This window comes from Ascaphus truei, chromosome 4 (genome assembly GCF_040206685.1).
Source record: "Ascaphus truei isolate aAscTru1 chromosome 4, aAscTru1.hap1, whole genome shotgun sequence".
Classification (NCBI taxonomy): domain Eukaryota; kingdom Metazoa; phylum Chordata; class Amphibia; order Anura; family Ascaphidae; genus Ascaphus; species Ascaphus truei.
In genome coordinates this window covers 262618878-262635021 of record NC_134486.1, presented here as the reverse complement: position 1 = coordinate 262635021, position 16144 = coordinate 262618878, and the positions used below count along the sequence as shown (strand labels likewise).

The 16144-nt window shown below is 47.0% G+C and overlaps 1 long non-coding RNA gene across 1 annotated transcript; it reads left to right on the top strand.

The window, feature by feature from the left end:
- Nucleotides 1–1381: 1381 nt before the first annotated feature.
- On the top strand, nucleotides 1382–14654 carry LOC142492070 (uncharacterized). The gene is made up of 3 exons (XR_012800712.1): nucleotides 1382–1546; nucleotides 3844–3929; nucleotides 14541–14654. It is a non-coding gene; the product is annotated as an uncharacterized LOC142492070 (long non-coding RNA).
- The last annotated feature ends 1490 nt before the right edge of the window (nucleotides 14655–16144 follow it).

Genomic DNA, 16144 nt, shown 5'->3' with positions numbered 1-16144 from the left:
GTACACACATGGAAACAGGAACTATGCAGAGCGGGGAAGAAGTGGACAGACAGGGATTATAAAGGAGGAGTTACCAATGGGAGACAGAGGAGGAGTAGAGAGAGAAGTGGGAGACGACAGGGATTGGACAGGGAGAGAAGAGGAGGAGACAGCAGGGGCAGACAGGGGAAAGGCCTGTAAGGGTTGGGAAGTGGAGACTTGGGAAACAGGACAAGAGGAACCTGTGCGCGTGCCCTCTGTAAGGAGGGAGTGCGCCTGCACCGGTTGCAAGGGAAGACCGCAGGGGGAGGATGGAGTTCAGAGAAGGGGATCTTGCGCGCGACCTGAGACCGGGAGATGGCATGCAGCGGCAGAGCGGAGGAGGCAGGTGAGTCAGGGAGAGCCGTGGCAGAGCGTGTGCGCGTGCCCTCCGAGGATTGGGGGAGTGCACGCACCGGACGCGTCACCAGGCGCGCGGAGCGCCGCACCACGGGCACCACGCCAGGAGGAGCCAACGAATCGGGTGGCACCACAGGGGCAGGTAATGCTGTGACCGCGGGAGAAAGGGAACGGGGAGGATCAAAGCAGGGACTCAGGCAACGCATGGGTATACTGTACGGGATCTGCGGGGGACGCGCTGCGGCAAGGGGAGAGAGGTAGAAGGTAAGGGAGCTGAGTGGGAAGGAGTAACAGGAGATGGGAGAGAGGGACAAGGAATCTCCTGAGTCATCACAGAAGCGCTATGTACATTAATGGCGCTATATAAATAAAGACATACAATACAATACAATACTATCTACTCGCTGACGGAGGCACATGAAAGAGGGGTGTGGGAGAAGACTTCCGCAGACTATGGAGGTCGGCGTGGAATAAGCACTGCCAGCAGCGGGATCGTAGGTGGACCTGAATATACACATAGGAGGTAAGAAGACTTCTCCTGCCTCCTTCTTCTCACCGCTGGTCCCACTAATATTGCTGCATGAATAGGCAGTCTCCTGCTTCAGTCTCTACCCAGATTTCAACTGCAGTGCTGCTACTCTTCTAGACTGATTAATTCCCCCTGCCCCCACCCTCCCCCCGCGATCCATTACAGCTCATGGGCTACTAGATACACATTCCGGAGCGCAGGACAGTACTATTTTTCAAGAAATTTATTATATGTTGTTATTATAAATATTCTGCCACATAAGGATTGATGGGGACATCAACGGTTTTAGTAGGGGGAGAATGTGACCCATGCTACAAAAGTATACATGATGTGGACAGTGCAAAGGATCAGAGCGTCAGTGCACACACAGTATGGCAGCGGGACTACAACTCCCAGAAGCCCCTGCTGGGATAGGATCACATGACAGGAGAGATGGGATTGGATGGAATGTTGGAGCAGGCTGTTATTTTTCAAAGACACAGAAAGGGTGCAACTGCCTTCAAAGTCACAGAGACAGCTAGAGACAGCCTGAGAGAGTGTGGGAGACAGCTAGTGACAGTCTGAGACAAAACACAGATATAGGGAGTGCCTATACAACCGGATAACAGACATCTGAGATGCCTTTCCGTCAACTATTGGGTATCTTTTTTATACTATACACACACACCTCAAATGTGTCACCCTATGGCATTTGCCTGTGCCTGCCGCCCTGCTTTTCCTTCAGAATTGAGCATCAAATGAGGCCGCGGATGTCACCAATGTGACGTAGCACGGCGTCGTGTTACCATGGTAACGGAACGGCATGATGTTACAGTTGCCATGGCAACAAGACGCCGTGTGACTTTTTTGTGATGTCCGCGGCGTAATTTGTCGCTCAATTTTGAAGGAGATGCAGGGCGGCAGAACGGAGGCGGCAGCACAGGTAAATAAGTCCCTTCCCATTAAGTCTGATAGGCCCGAGAGCGAGTCAAATGCAAAGGGGGGCGGCCATTTTTACCACCCCCAAATTTTGTCGCCATAGGCCTGGGCCTAACAGCCTAATGGGAACTCTGACATTGTGTGTCTCGCTGAACAGGCCTTCAACGCAACAACACGCCTAGTGTCAGATTTCCCATTAGGCCGAGCCTAGGTCGGTAACATTTTGGGCCGGCAAAAATGTCCACCCTCATATACATCTGCCGCGTTCTCGGGCGTATCGGACCTAATGGGAAGGCAGTTACTCACCTGTCAAAGAAAAAACGAGGACTGGCTCCTATGTGTAGATAGTGTCACAGTCACACAGAAGAAAACAGTGGGATGGTAACACCCACTGGTAACTAAAAAAACTGAATAAAGTACCCACAAATAGCAGATGACAGGATAAATATACGAAATATACCCACTCAACCTAGGCAAAAAGGAAAGTCTTCGTTTCCCTTGGAACGGGATGTGGTAAAGGAGCGGGAAACCATATATATGAAAAGAAGAAAAAATGGAAGAATAGTACAGCACTGTACGGCACAATCTGCAGTTTATGAGCAGTGATCCGCACACATTTTGCTCACATGTACTCACATGTAAAAAAACATAAAAAGCACCTCACGAGTGCACACTTACAATAAAGCAGTGAATATCAGGCAATGGTAAACAGAGAGGTTCAGGCAAGATACAATCTCATCCTGATTAATGACGAAGGTAGTTCTCTAGTGAAACGCGTCGAATTAAGGCAGACACGGAGCAACAACGTGGAGGAAAGACGCCCAGCTGTTTGGTGTTTCTTGCGGCCGCAATTAGGAGCACCCGTGGCGAAGTGTCCCTTCTCCCTCCAAGCGCAACTCACGGAGAAGAAGGAGCGGTGAGATTGTATCTTGCCTGAACCTCTCTGTTTACCATTGCCTGATATTCACTGCTTTATTGTAAGCGTGCACTTGTGAAGTGCTTTTTATTATAATTAAATTGTCATACAGTCTGCGCTATGGTGTTTCTTTGTTTCCTGCTATAGTGCACCCTATCCTCCCATCCTGGTCCTTAGAGGTTCCTCTATGTGGGACCCCAGTTCCTGTGCACTTTAAGTGTGACACGCTCTAACTCACTCACTTCTATATGTGAGTATAATGTGTGCGGATCACTGCTCATAAACTGCAGATTGTGCCATACAGTGCTGTACTATTTTTCCATTTTTTTATTCTTTTCATATATATGGTTACATCCAGTTACTCACCTGTGTCTGCCACCTCCTTGCCTCAGCCCTCCTTCTCCTTCAAAGCTGAGCATCAAATGATTCTGCGGACGTCACAAATGACATCACATGGCGTCTCGTTGCCATGGCAATGTGACATCATGAAGTCAAGTTACGTCATGACGTTGCATTACCTTGGTAACACGAAGCCGTGCGACATCACATTGGTAAAGACGCTTGATTGTTAAGGAGCAGGAGGGCAATGGCAAGGATGCGGCAGACACAGACAAGTGCCTGGGGGTGCCGAATTTTGAAATCCGCTACTGAGTACGTCATTTTGATAAGAGCTCCAACATAATGATGGCAATAAAATTAGCTTAAGGGGCTTCTACATTGGACTCTGGGACTAGTATTAAGGACACTAGCACAACTTCCTAATTTATTGTTAATGTACATACAGTATACTGTATATGTATTATTGTGGAAATAGAGGGGTTACATAAATGTTTGTAATCTATATTTTTTTAGATTTTAATAATTTGTCACCACATAAATCCATGCAACATACTGTATTTATAAGTAACTTTATCATAGTGTACATGGCACTAAAATATTTGTCTCAAAATGTTTATTCATTATCCACATAACCATGCACTGTCTTGAATGTTGTTTATTTAAGGGGCTCTGCTATGATGCTGTTTTTGTGTGATCATATGTAAGTACTGTTTTATCAAAATTGGGTATGTACATTTTGGTATCATTTCTTTTGCCCTAACAGGTATGATATTAGTAATGATCTTGTTCCTTTTACTATGGTTGCTGTTTAAAGAAGGAGCTGTTGTTCATACAGCATTGTGATAATGGGTGAGTACCAGGTCCGCCAACACAAATATTTTGGTCCAGGGCAAATTAAGAAAGCAAATATTAGTCTGAGGTGGGGGGGAGAGTAGGTATGGGCCCGGGGTAGGGGGGGGGGAATAGGTAAGAGCCTTTGGGGAAAAGCGAGTAGGCAAGGGCCATGAAGTGGGAGAGGAGTAGGTAAGAGCCTTGGAAGGTGGGAGAGAGTAGGTATGGGCCCTGTTGGGGGAAAGTAGGTGTGGACCTGGGTGGGGTGGAGAGTATGTATGGGCCTTGGCTGGGGGGAGAGTAGGTATGGGCCTGGGCGGGTGGAGATTAGGTATAGGCCTGGGGAGTGAGAGTAAGTATGGGCATAATGGGTATAGGCTTGTGGGAGTTGAGCGCAGAGGAGAGCATGGGACCACGTGGGCCCACCTGCAGCCCAAAGAGGGACCTGCTGAAGGCAGAGTTGGAGGGAGAGGGCTCATGTGCTGAAGGCCCAGCCAGGCTCGGGTCATATGTTACGGCTGTCCTCCCCTGTCGGCAGCCTTGGTGAATACTGATTATTGTCACATAAATCATATGAAAACAGTAACTATCAAACTGTTAACCATATAAAATGTGAAAATATGAATATCAATTATTCAAAGAACACACTTACTCCGTCTCACTGTTGCTTGGACATGTTGGTCAATCAGCTGTACCTCAATAGTACCTCACTAATTTCTTGCTGACCTTTTAGGGGCGTGGCCTACACTGCTATAGCTTGATTACCAACACGTTTGCACACAGAGCGAGTAGTACTATCCGCATGGATTTCTCCACAGAATTATAAACTGCTCCATGAACAATGCATACAGTATAGCATTAACATGTACCTTGTACATGTATTTATTTTTTCTTTCAACTTTTTCTTTATTTGTTTTTCAAGATTAACATAAAAAATGTGCCTGGGGGCTCCTAAGGTGTAGTTAAGCCACTGATTGTATACTTTGTATTTTGAGTGAGGAATTTATTTGGTGATTATAAAACATTGGTGTGTGTGTTTGAGGTGGTACGAGACATATACATATTGTACTGTGAATACTGTATTTATATGTATATATATATATATATATATGCAAATACAACTGTATGCATATTTGCTTTCCTGTGGAGGGATTTTGTCACTTTTTTTACTCACCATAACTTAACTCAGTATTATGGTATATATATATATATATATATATATATATATACTGTATATATATATATATATATATATATATATATATATATATGTAGCCCTGGTAAAAAATAGGGCTATATATCTATCCTCCTACTGGTGTAAGTCCTGCTAAGGGCAGGCCGCCAGTAGTTATCATGGGTTTCCCCCGCTTCAAGCCCTGCCTTGATTGGTGGAGGTAGGCCCCCAGACGCTGTGTGGAAGGCAAGAGACACAGGGGAGAGGTCTGCTGACATCATGATGGGTGGGGCTGTCTAAATTTAGTTGCCTGATCCTGTCAGTGGCACTAGAGTTAGAGTCAGTTCTGTCTTGGGAGTGAGGGGAGTGAAGTCTGTCCTGGGATCAGAGACAGGAGAATGCAGTGTTACAGTTGTAGGAGAGGCTCAGGTCAGACTGAGTAGAGCTTATAGAACTCTAGTGTGGTGGACCAATGCCCCTCACCCTGCTCAGGGGGTGAGGGGGGAAGCTAGCCTCACCTTGAGTGTCTGCACTTTGGGGTGGAGGCCGGGAGCAGTGTGAGCCCCGGACAGCCCATCCTGAAGGGGTACACTCTGGAGGCGAGGGAGGAGGAGGAAAAGTCCCTGTGTATGCTGCTGCTGCTACTGCTGTGAGCTGTTGTATAATAAAGAGACTTGCTGCTTTTACAAGAGACTGAGACTGAAATCTCTCGCACTGAGACCAGGGCTCTCTGGGAGGATTTCACCCTACCCCTGTAGGGCTCGCCAGAGATGGAGGCGCTGCACCGTTGCTAAAAGATGAAGGCACTAACCCCAGAAGCCTGTCCCTGTTGTCCCCCATACCATCGCGGGAGACTCAGGCCCTCCTGTTACCAGCAGGTATGCACCACCCACAGACATGTAACCAGCCCTCATTACACCCTAGGGGTCCAGTCTGCGACCGGGGGGGGTGGGGAGGGGGGGAACATGGGTTACATATATATATATATATATATATATATATATATACACATATTGAACAATGAATATATATATTGTGACAGAAACCAGGGGATGGTAATAAATTCCATATATAGGGCTCCCAGGATACTGAACAGTTTCTATCCTGTCTGGCCTGGGAGTGCAGCCTTATAATACATGCACTCCATCCCACAGTTTGGCAAGCGCTGGAACTGAGGGATGAGAGATCCAGACCAGAGTTTGTCTGGCTGCCTGATTTCTGTCACCTGTCATGCTAATTAGAAATCAGGTATGTAAGACTGATTTCCTGGTTGCTCTTGTCTCTTCTCCAGAGCCTGGAAGGCTGCTGAACACAGTGGGGAGAAGCCTCTTCCCCACACAGGTTCAATCGTTCTGTTCATTTGGCTAAGTCTGCAAAAGTACCTTGTTTTGTTGTTGGAAAGTGGAAAAGCCACTTCCACCCTGAGTTAGGGAAATCTAAGTTAAGTTATCGCTCAGGTGAGTAGCTTTTGTTTTGATGTGTTTTGTTGTATGCACTGTGGCAGTCTCAGTGCCTGGGACTGAATAAACCAGGCCCAGCCTGTTTAAAGGAACAGTACGTGACGCCTCCTCATTTTAACCTACCCTAAAAGACCGTGTTCTAACCGTCCCGGACAAGCGGCGGAGCCCCGGAGTAAGCTGTTTGTCACATATGGTGGAGAATGCGGGCAGAGCACTAAAAGGTCTGGGGGTTAAAGAACTTTAAAGAAAAAAAAAAAAGTTTTTTTTTCTCTCTCTCCAAACAAGATGGAAGACGTGGTGAGTGCGCTGGTACGCAATGTCGCTGTCCAGAAAGACGCGAATGAAGCTCAGCAACAGGCGAGTGAAACCCAGCGACAGCTGTTAATAGCCGAGCAAGAGACTAATACAAACCAGCAAGAGACAAACCGCTTGCTGAGAGAGGAGCAACAGCGGTTCGCTCAGGGCTTACAGCAGGAACTCGAGATCCTGAGGGAGACTATCAGTAACCTTCCACTGGCAGCGGCAGCCCCAGTTCCAAAAATGACCAGGGCAAGCCACTACCTTCAGAAGATGGGACCCTCGGATGATGTGGAAGCCTATCTTCTCACGTTTGAACGCACGGCACAGAGAGAGGGATGGCCAGAAGCTGAGTGGGCTGGTCTAATCGCACCCTTCCTAAGCGGCGAACCCCAGAAGGCTTACTTTGATCTAGAGCCAGCCGAAGCTAACGTCTATGCAAAATTGAAGTTCGAGATCCTCGCCCGCCTCGGCGTAACCACGGCTGTTCGCGCCCAAAGGTTTCACGCATGGTCCTTCACGATGGATAAAGCCACCCGAAGCCAGATGTATGACCTCATCCACCTCGCCCGGAAGTGGCTACAACCCGAGATCAACTCAGCAAGCCACATCGTGGAACGGTTGGTCATGGACCAGTTCTTGAGGAAACTTCCCTCTGCCTTACGCCGTTGGGTCAGTCGGAGTGACCCCCACAATGCGGATGAGCTTGTGGCCCTCGTAGAAAGGTACAATGCAGCAGAAGAGCACCCGCAACCCACAGTCGTGGAGCAACCCCACTACCCGAGGTTCCAGGACTCTTCCAGAGACGGTAAAAGGGTACCGGGGTTAAGGGGAGCTGAGGAGCGGCGACCACCTTCACGCAGCACCAGCAACAGTGGTTTGCACACTAAGGGCAATAGCCAACATGGGGAGCCGGGAAAAGGCTCTAAGTGGGACACAGACTATGTACCTAAATGTGTAAATTGTCATGAGAGGGGCCACACAGCAAAAATCTGCCCACTAAATGATGAGCCCATGCAATGCAACAGCGTGGAACCTTATTTGCTGTTGTCCCAATGTATGCGCCCTAGCCCAGAGGACCCCTTGAATAACCATCTGTGGGCATTTGTAAAGGTTAATGGTAAGAGGGTTCGGGCACTTCTGGACTCTGGGAGCATGGTCACACTAGTGTCCGAATACCTCTTGCCCATTAAGAAGAAACAGGGAAACAGTTCACAAAGAATGACAATTTGTTGTATACATGGGGATAATCATGAATATTCCACTGTTGATGTTTTTTTTGAAACAGAGTTTGGTTCTTTAGATTTCAAGGTGGGTATTGTACCCAAACTGGCACATGATGTGTTAATAGGGACCGACTTTCCCCATTTTCTAAAAATGTGGTCCCCCGCTCAGAATAGCGCCCAGAGTTCAATAGCGGACCATAACGAAGTATTAGAAGAAATAAATCCTTTCCCGTTTTCAGAAATGGAGGTTGACGAGGGCCCAAATAAGAAGGGGGAAAAGGAGGAGTGCTGTAAAATTCCCTTCCCCATCACTACTTTGGTAGGGAATACCCCAAATCAAGATGTTGATCAGACACTTACCACCCCAGAACCGGATAAGACCCTCGCTGACCTAGAGGTCAGTCCTGGGAGTTTTAAGAAGGCCCAGTGGGAGGACCCCACGTTAGCGGTAGCAAGGGGAAATATACGGGACCTGAATAGTACTCCTGGCCAACCAGATAGGTCACTTGCTTACCCCTACTTCGAGGTAGAGAACGACCTAGTATATCGGGTTGATAAAAGGAAATCAGTTACAACTAAACAATTGTTGGTACCACGGACATTCCGTAACGTAGTATTACACCTCGCACATAGTCATCCATTGGGGGGACACCTAGGGGTGGAAAAGACAAAGGAAAAGGTTCTCCGAAGCTTCTATTGGCCTGGGGTTCTGGCAGAAATTACGAATTATTGTTCCTCATGCCCAGCATGTCAGATCACCGCCCCGTTCAAGGCGTACCGCAGCCCATTGGTACCCCTTCCCATAATAGAGGTACCATTTGACCGGATTGCTATGGATCTTGTAGGACCCCTAATAAAGTCTGCTAGGGGACATCAGCATATATTGGTAATATTAGATTATGCTACCCGATATCCGGAGGCAGTTCCCCTACGTAGCACCTCTGCCAAAAACATAGCAAAAGAGTTGGTAGTTCTGTTTTCCCGGGTTGGAATTCCTAAAGAGATTCTATCTGACCAGGGAACACCATTTATGTCCCAAGTAACAAAAGAGTTATGTAAACTCCTAAAAATCAAGCATCTCAGAACCTCAGTCTATCATCCACAAACAGATGGTTTAGTGGAAAGGTTCAATAAAACCTTAAAGAGCATGTTACGCCGGGCGGTCGATAAAGATGGGAAAAACTGGGATTGTTTGTTACCGTACCTGTTATTTGCCATTAGGGAAGTTCCCCAATCATCCACAGGCTTCTCCCCGTTTCAACTATTGTATGGCCGACACCCAAGGGGCTTACTGGATATAGCCAAAGAGACTTGGGAACACGAGGTTACCCCTTACAGAAGTGTAATAGAGCATGTTGCCCAGATGCAGGACCGCATTGCTGCAGTCCTACCCATAGTGAGGGAACACATGGAGAAAGCTCAAGAAGCACAGAGGAATACGTATAATAAGGGTGCTAGGGTCAGAATTTTTTTTCCAGGTGATAGGGTACTAGTTCTGGTTCCCACCGTGGAAAGTAAATTCCTTGCTAAATGGCATGGGCCATATGAGGTCTTGGAAAGAGTGGGAGAAGTAAATTATAAGGTAAGACAGCCAGGTAGGAGGAAACCTGAGCAAATTTACCATATAAACCTACTCAAGCCCTGGAAAGATAGAGAAGTCTTGTCAACCCTAGTAACCCCAGGTCCGTCAGAGAGTCAAGAAACTGACCCAGAGGTTAGCATAGCTGAAACCCTGTCCGTTCATCAGAAACAAGAGGTTCAGAATTTAGTGAGAAGAAACAAAGAAATCTTCTCTACACAGCCAGGTAGAACTAGCGTAATTGAACATGACCTAGTCTCTGAACCGGGGGTCCGAGTTAACCTTAAACCGTACCGAATCCCAGAGGCCAAAAGAGAGGCTATAAGTTTAGAGGTTAAAAAAATGCTAAAACTAGGCGTAATTGAGGAATCCCAAAGTGGGTGGAACAGCCCTATAGTCTTAGTCCCAAAGCCAGCTGGTACAACAAGGTTTTGTAATGACTACCGGAAACTAAACGCGGTGTCAAAATTTGATACTTATCCTATGCCCAGGGTAGATGAACTTGTAGAGAGACTGGGCAAAGCCCGATATCTCACAACCCTAGACCTAACAAAAGGTTACTGGCAGGTTCCCCTCACAGAAAGGGCAAAAGAAAAGACAGCCTTCTCAACCCCAGATGGCCTCTTTCAGTATAGGGTGCTGCCTTTTGGCTTACATGGAGCTCCCGCCACATTCCAAAGAATGATGGATAAAATTTTAAAACCACATGCTCGGTATGCTGCTGCCTACCTGGATGATGTGGTAATCCATAGTGAAGATTGGCAATCCCACCTTCCAAAGGTCCAAGCTGTGCTCGACGCAGTTCGGTCTGCTGGACTAACTGCTAACCCCGCTAAATGCACCATTGGTCTGGAGGAGGCCAAGTATCTGGGGTATTCTATTGGCAGAGGTTTACTCAAACCCCAAACACTCAAAGTGGAGGCGATACAAGGTTGGCCAAGGCCAGTTACAAAAAAACAAGTAAGGACCTTTTTGGGGTTAATTGGGTACTATAGAAGGTTTATTCCCAATTTTGCAACTAAGGCAACCCCACTAACCGACCTCACAAAAGCAAGAGGGTCGCTTATGGTAAAGTGGTCCCCCAAAACCGAACAGGCCTTTAGAAGCCTGAAAGAAGCTCTCTGTGCCCAACCAGTGTTGGTCACACCTGACTTCTCCAAAGAGTTCGTAGTCCAAACCGACGCATCTGAGGTAGGGCTGGGGGCGGTACTCTCCCAGGAGTCTCAAGGTGAGGAACACCCCATCCTTTATTTAAGTAGGAAACTAAATCCCCAGGAGAAGAATTACTCCATAGTAGAGAAAGAGTGTCTCGCAATAAAGTGGGCTGTAGAGACGCTCAAATACTACCTGTTGGGGAGAAAATTCCGGTTGGTCACAGATCATGCACCCCTTACCTGGATGTGTCAAAACAGGGAGAAGAATGCTAGAGTGACCAGGTGGTTCCTAAGCCTACAACCCTTTAAATTTTCTGTGGAACACAGGTCAGGGCACAAACATGGCAATGCTGACGGGTTGTCAAGGATGCACTCCCTAATATCCATGGTCGCTCATCCCTCGGGGTCTGAGCTGGGGGGGAGGATATGTGACAGAAACCAGGGGATGGTAATAAATTCCATATATAGGGCTCCCAGGATACTGAACAGTTTCTATCCTGTCTGGCCTGGGAGTGCAGCCTTATAATACATGCACTCCATCCCACAGTTTGGCAAGCGCTGGAACTGAGGGATGAGAGATCCAGACCAGAGTTTGTCTGGCTGCCTGATTTCTGTCACCTGTCATGCTAATTAGAAATCAGGTATGTAAGACTGATTTCCTGGTTGCTCTTGTCTCTTCTCCAGAGCCTGGAAGGCTGCTGAACACAGTGGGGAGAAGCCTCTTCCCCACACAGGTTCAATCGTTCTGTTCATTTGGCTAAGTCTGCAAAAGTACCTTGTTTTGTTGTTGGAAAGTGGAAAAATCCACTTCCACCCTGAGTTAGGGAAATCTAAGTTAAGTTATCGCTCAGGTGAGCAGCTTTTGTTTTGATGTGTTTTGTTGTATGCACTGTGGCAGTCTCAGTGCCTGGGACTGAATAAACCAGGCCCAGCCTGTTTAAAGGAACAGTACGTGACGCCTCCTCATTTTAACCTACCCTAAAAGACCGTGTTCTAACCGTCCCGGACAAGCGGCGGAGCCCCGGAGTAAGCTGTTTGTCACAATATATATATATATATATATATATATAAATTGTGACAGAGTCACTGTTCTTATGGACTAAAGAGCTAGTAGAGTGGATAGGTTCCAGTGTGCAGGAGGTTACATTTCTCTCTGTGAGCTTGCTGCAGCTGGTACCAATTTAGACAGCACTCCTAAGTGAAGGTGAAAAAAGGCAGGAAGTACCTTGACATGAGAGAGACTGGCTGCTTTCCCTCAGAGAAGGGGATAGCGATGAGTTCTCCCCAGCTGCGGAAGCTGGCACAGACCCCCAGGCCCGCTAGACGGTGGTCATGGAGTCTGCTGGGACTGCCTGGGTTGCTAATCTCAGGAAGAAGACGGAAGGATGAGTGACCATGCTGAGCGGGGATGTCCTGTCCTTAGCATTTACAGAGGAGAGTTTTTCTGAGCTCACGTGGACCCGAGTACCCCTAGGAAGGAAGGACGTGAGGTTGTGCTGAAGCAGTGACGTCTGCTCCAATGGACTAACATATAAGCAAAACTCTTTATTGCTGTGTGCTTAAGACTGTTCATGTGGGGTGCATATGCCAGGGCATGTTTTAATCTGGGAACCAGTATAGTTGGCCAGCTGTCGTTAGAGAGGGCTGAAGCAAAGTTGAGTTCTTTTCCCTAACGGGAATAGGTATTTATTTTTTGTTTTCTTTTTGACTTAAAGGGACAGTGGGTCTGTTCTTGTATGGTTTATACCTGCAAATAAACCCCATGTATAGAGAAATACAATGTTTTCGGCCTTAATCTGAGACTGAAAGAGACTGCAATGTGGTAAGGTATCACTGTGTGTGTACGTGACTAGGTCTCCCTCTGGGCTACTCTTGCCCCCTTACCTGGTGCGGGTGCCGCCGGAGACAAAGGTGGACCCGCTGTCAGTTAGAGGCAGGGAGTGTGCGGTTTTGGAGCGGTGATCGTGTCGCTGGAACCCGCGGAGGTTCTAAGTGCAGGGCGACGCCATCTTATACAGGTCGCGCATGCCCAGTGAACTGTACGCATGCGCGGTAGCCAAGGACAGCGGCGGCCATAACATAGTAGCCCCTGCAGGGGAACTACAGTTCCCAGCAGCCTCCGGGGCTGTTGATCACATGCTGCGCATCAGCCAATAGGACTGCAAGGATTCTCTGCAACTTAGTGGATACATGGGGTATGCTGCGAGCCATGCCAGTAGGAGATAGGACAAGGAGAGAGTATGGTGTTTGTGCAGGGGCCTGTGGCAAGGACCAGTAGGTAATGAAGAAACAGGCACACGGTCTTAATCAGCAACAAGAAGGTTTAATGTGCCATGAAAACCCATGTTTCAGCGGTACAATACTGCCTTTCTCAAGGTGAGGGCCTTCACCTTTTAGAAAGGCAGTATTGTACTGCTGAAATGTTGGTTTTCATGGTACATTAAACCTTCTTGTTGCTGATTAAGACTGTGTGCCTGTTTCTTCATTACCTACTGGACTACTTTGGGATGTCAGGAGCTCCCTAGAGCCAGTGCACCGGCAGCTAAGTACTGTACCCCACATCTACCAGTGTGACTGAGTGCGTACACTACCCTCTATCTATCTAGGCCAAAAAAACCCATAGGCCCCAGCTAGGCCCCGACTCCCCCTTTGAGCTTGTGGCTGCTGCAAGGACAGGCCCAGTAGATAGGGACACTGCCCCTGTAGTACCAGGCATCAGGGACACAGCCAGGACATGGCGGCAACCTGGCATCTGGTGGCATACAGAGACTGTTATGGTGGGACCCTCCAGCTGGATACCACCCACGTGGAGGCGGACTAATCGCTGATGATGATGGCGTGGGACCAGGTGGCCCCTCTTGTCTTCAGTCGGCAGGTATCACCACATCTCCAAATGCATCAACAAATCACACTTTAGTTGTAGGCAGCGCTGTCGCACAAATTGGGTGGGTTGACTCTTGTGGACACTAGGGTGGTTGGGTTCCATGGGGCACCCCAGTACTTTGGGGGGATATCCCATCAGGGTGTGGACATTGTGTTGGAGGGCACTGTGGGGTTATGCCTGTGCATGGCCTAATTGGTGTGGGTGTTACATTGTTATTGCTATTATTATCTGCATGTAGTAAACTGCTATCTATACCAGCGGTGTGCAAAGTGGGGGCCCCGCGCTCTTCCCCCAAGGCATTTAAATTAAGTGCCGGGGGATCGCGTGAGGCCCCTGCAACTCTACACTTACCTTGTCTCTGCCAGCGTCAGGACTAGTGTCCATGACAACACAGCATCAAATGATGCGGGGTGGTCATTTGACGTGATGTCACAAACATCAAATGACGTCGCAGGTCACGTGACGTGCCGAGCGAGGTAAGGGTGGGGGCGCACCATCGGAGGTAGAAAGGAGGAGGGGTGCAGCAAAAAAAGTTTGCACGCCCCTGATCTATACCATTGTGTGTATTCTTGTATTGGGTCCTGTGACGGGATTATCCAACATAGTTAGGATCCTATCGCAAGACGGATCAGGTACACCCCGGGCTCCCAGCAGCGAAGCTCAGGCCTCCTGTGAGCCACAAGTAAAAGCACCACACACCCACACGTAGTAGCCGACTCATCTCCCATAGGGTGGGGGAAGCAGTGCTACATATATATAAAGAAGTGTTTCTGAATTTTATATCTATGATTTTATATAAATATCTATCTTTATAATTGTACATGAATTTTTTTTTTTTGCTTTTTCCCCCCCCAGATTCTAATGTGGACATGCACAGATATGCGTCATCAACTATACTATACCATTGTTTATCGCATCACGTCATGTACATGGAATCATTTAAATAAACAATACAGATGAGCATGTTAATATTTCTTTTAGTTGTATGTAGGACAAAGCCTTTGGATGTTATAATGATAAAACATGAATAATTATATTTCAAGATGTACAGTATATCACTTGGATACCCATTATACAGTCCTTAGTGTCAAAATTATTTATATATGGTGTTATTAGTGTAATTGTCATATATTTTGTGATGAATAATATTCATTATTACCAGTCTCTGTGTTTTCCTGTATGTATAGTATAGCCATACCTCATACAATGTTCATATATGAATGCAACACATGTCATTAGGGTTATATGAATTCCACCTGACCTTTCACAGGCAAAGTATGAATGCTAGAAACAGGGGCCCTGGCAGGCAGATTTTAGCCCGTACAATTACAAACACAATAAACAAACATAACATATACATATATACACACATCAGAAGCACATACCACACACAATAAGACACCAAATACACACACCAAATGCATGCAGCAGGCACGAACAAACACACTATTTAACCACACGTACACCACATACACACATAGTACATGCTATACATACAGATGTAGCAAGTCTTACTGTTGCTCTTTGTCGCAGCCCCCTGTAATCCCATGACCGCGAAGATCGCGGCCCATATCTATAGAAGTATATTTTTTACACATGGTTAAATGGAGTTTGCAGTTGTGGCCTCCGTCAGTCTCCATGTTTTGTCTTTTTCTGGTCTCTGCTTTGTTTCTTAGGTCTCTGATTTATATCATACATATTTTCTCATTCTCCTAATCAAGTTTTTGGGGGGTTACCCAAATTAGGGTTTATCTATGTTCTCTACGATTACATTATGTAAGTAATCAGTCATTAGTGTTCACTTCTAATGTATATATATATTTTCACATGATAATACACTATGTGTTATATATGTAACAGTAGCCTTGTTACACATATCCTCATTTATGATAATTGTTATCTTCATGTTTGCTCCAATGGTTCTATCTCTTATATATGTAGCCATGTATAAAAATGGTATACAGTTCTTTCTCATGCTGGAATTAAACCTGGTAAGTGTGCAGGATTGCCAGCATCAATCATGGAGGTTTGCCCTCACACCCTGGTGAAGTGTCATATGTATACAAGGGGAGTGGTAACATGCTCTGTGTCCACTATTAGTGACATAAGAGGTGTGGCTGTTTTCTGAGTCTATATAAGACACAGCACTCACAAAGGTTAGTGTGTTCAAGTTGGTTAATCAAGTGTGCTTTGTAGTGGATGGAGATCAAGTTCAAGGGATCAGTGATGGTCCAGTTCTGGAGGTCTGCAGCAGTTAAGGCTGTCAGATATAATCAATAGTATCTGCACTGTGATCAGGGACCTGACACAGGTGGTGACCTCCCTGACCAGGTGGTGACCTCCCTGAGGGGAGAGGTGACCCAACTCCATTGGGAGGGAAGAACTTTCTGAAGGGATGTGCAGCAAGGGAATGAGCGGCTGAGTACGACCGCTGTGAGGGGCAGTCTGCCTATGATGAT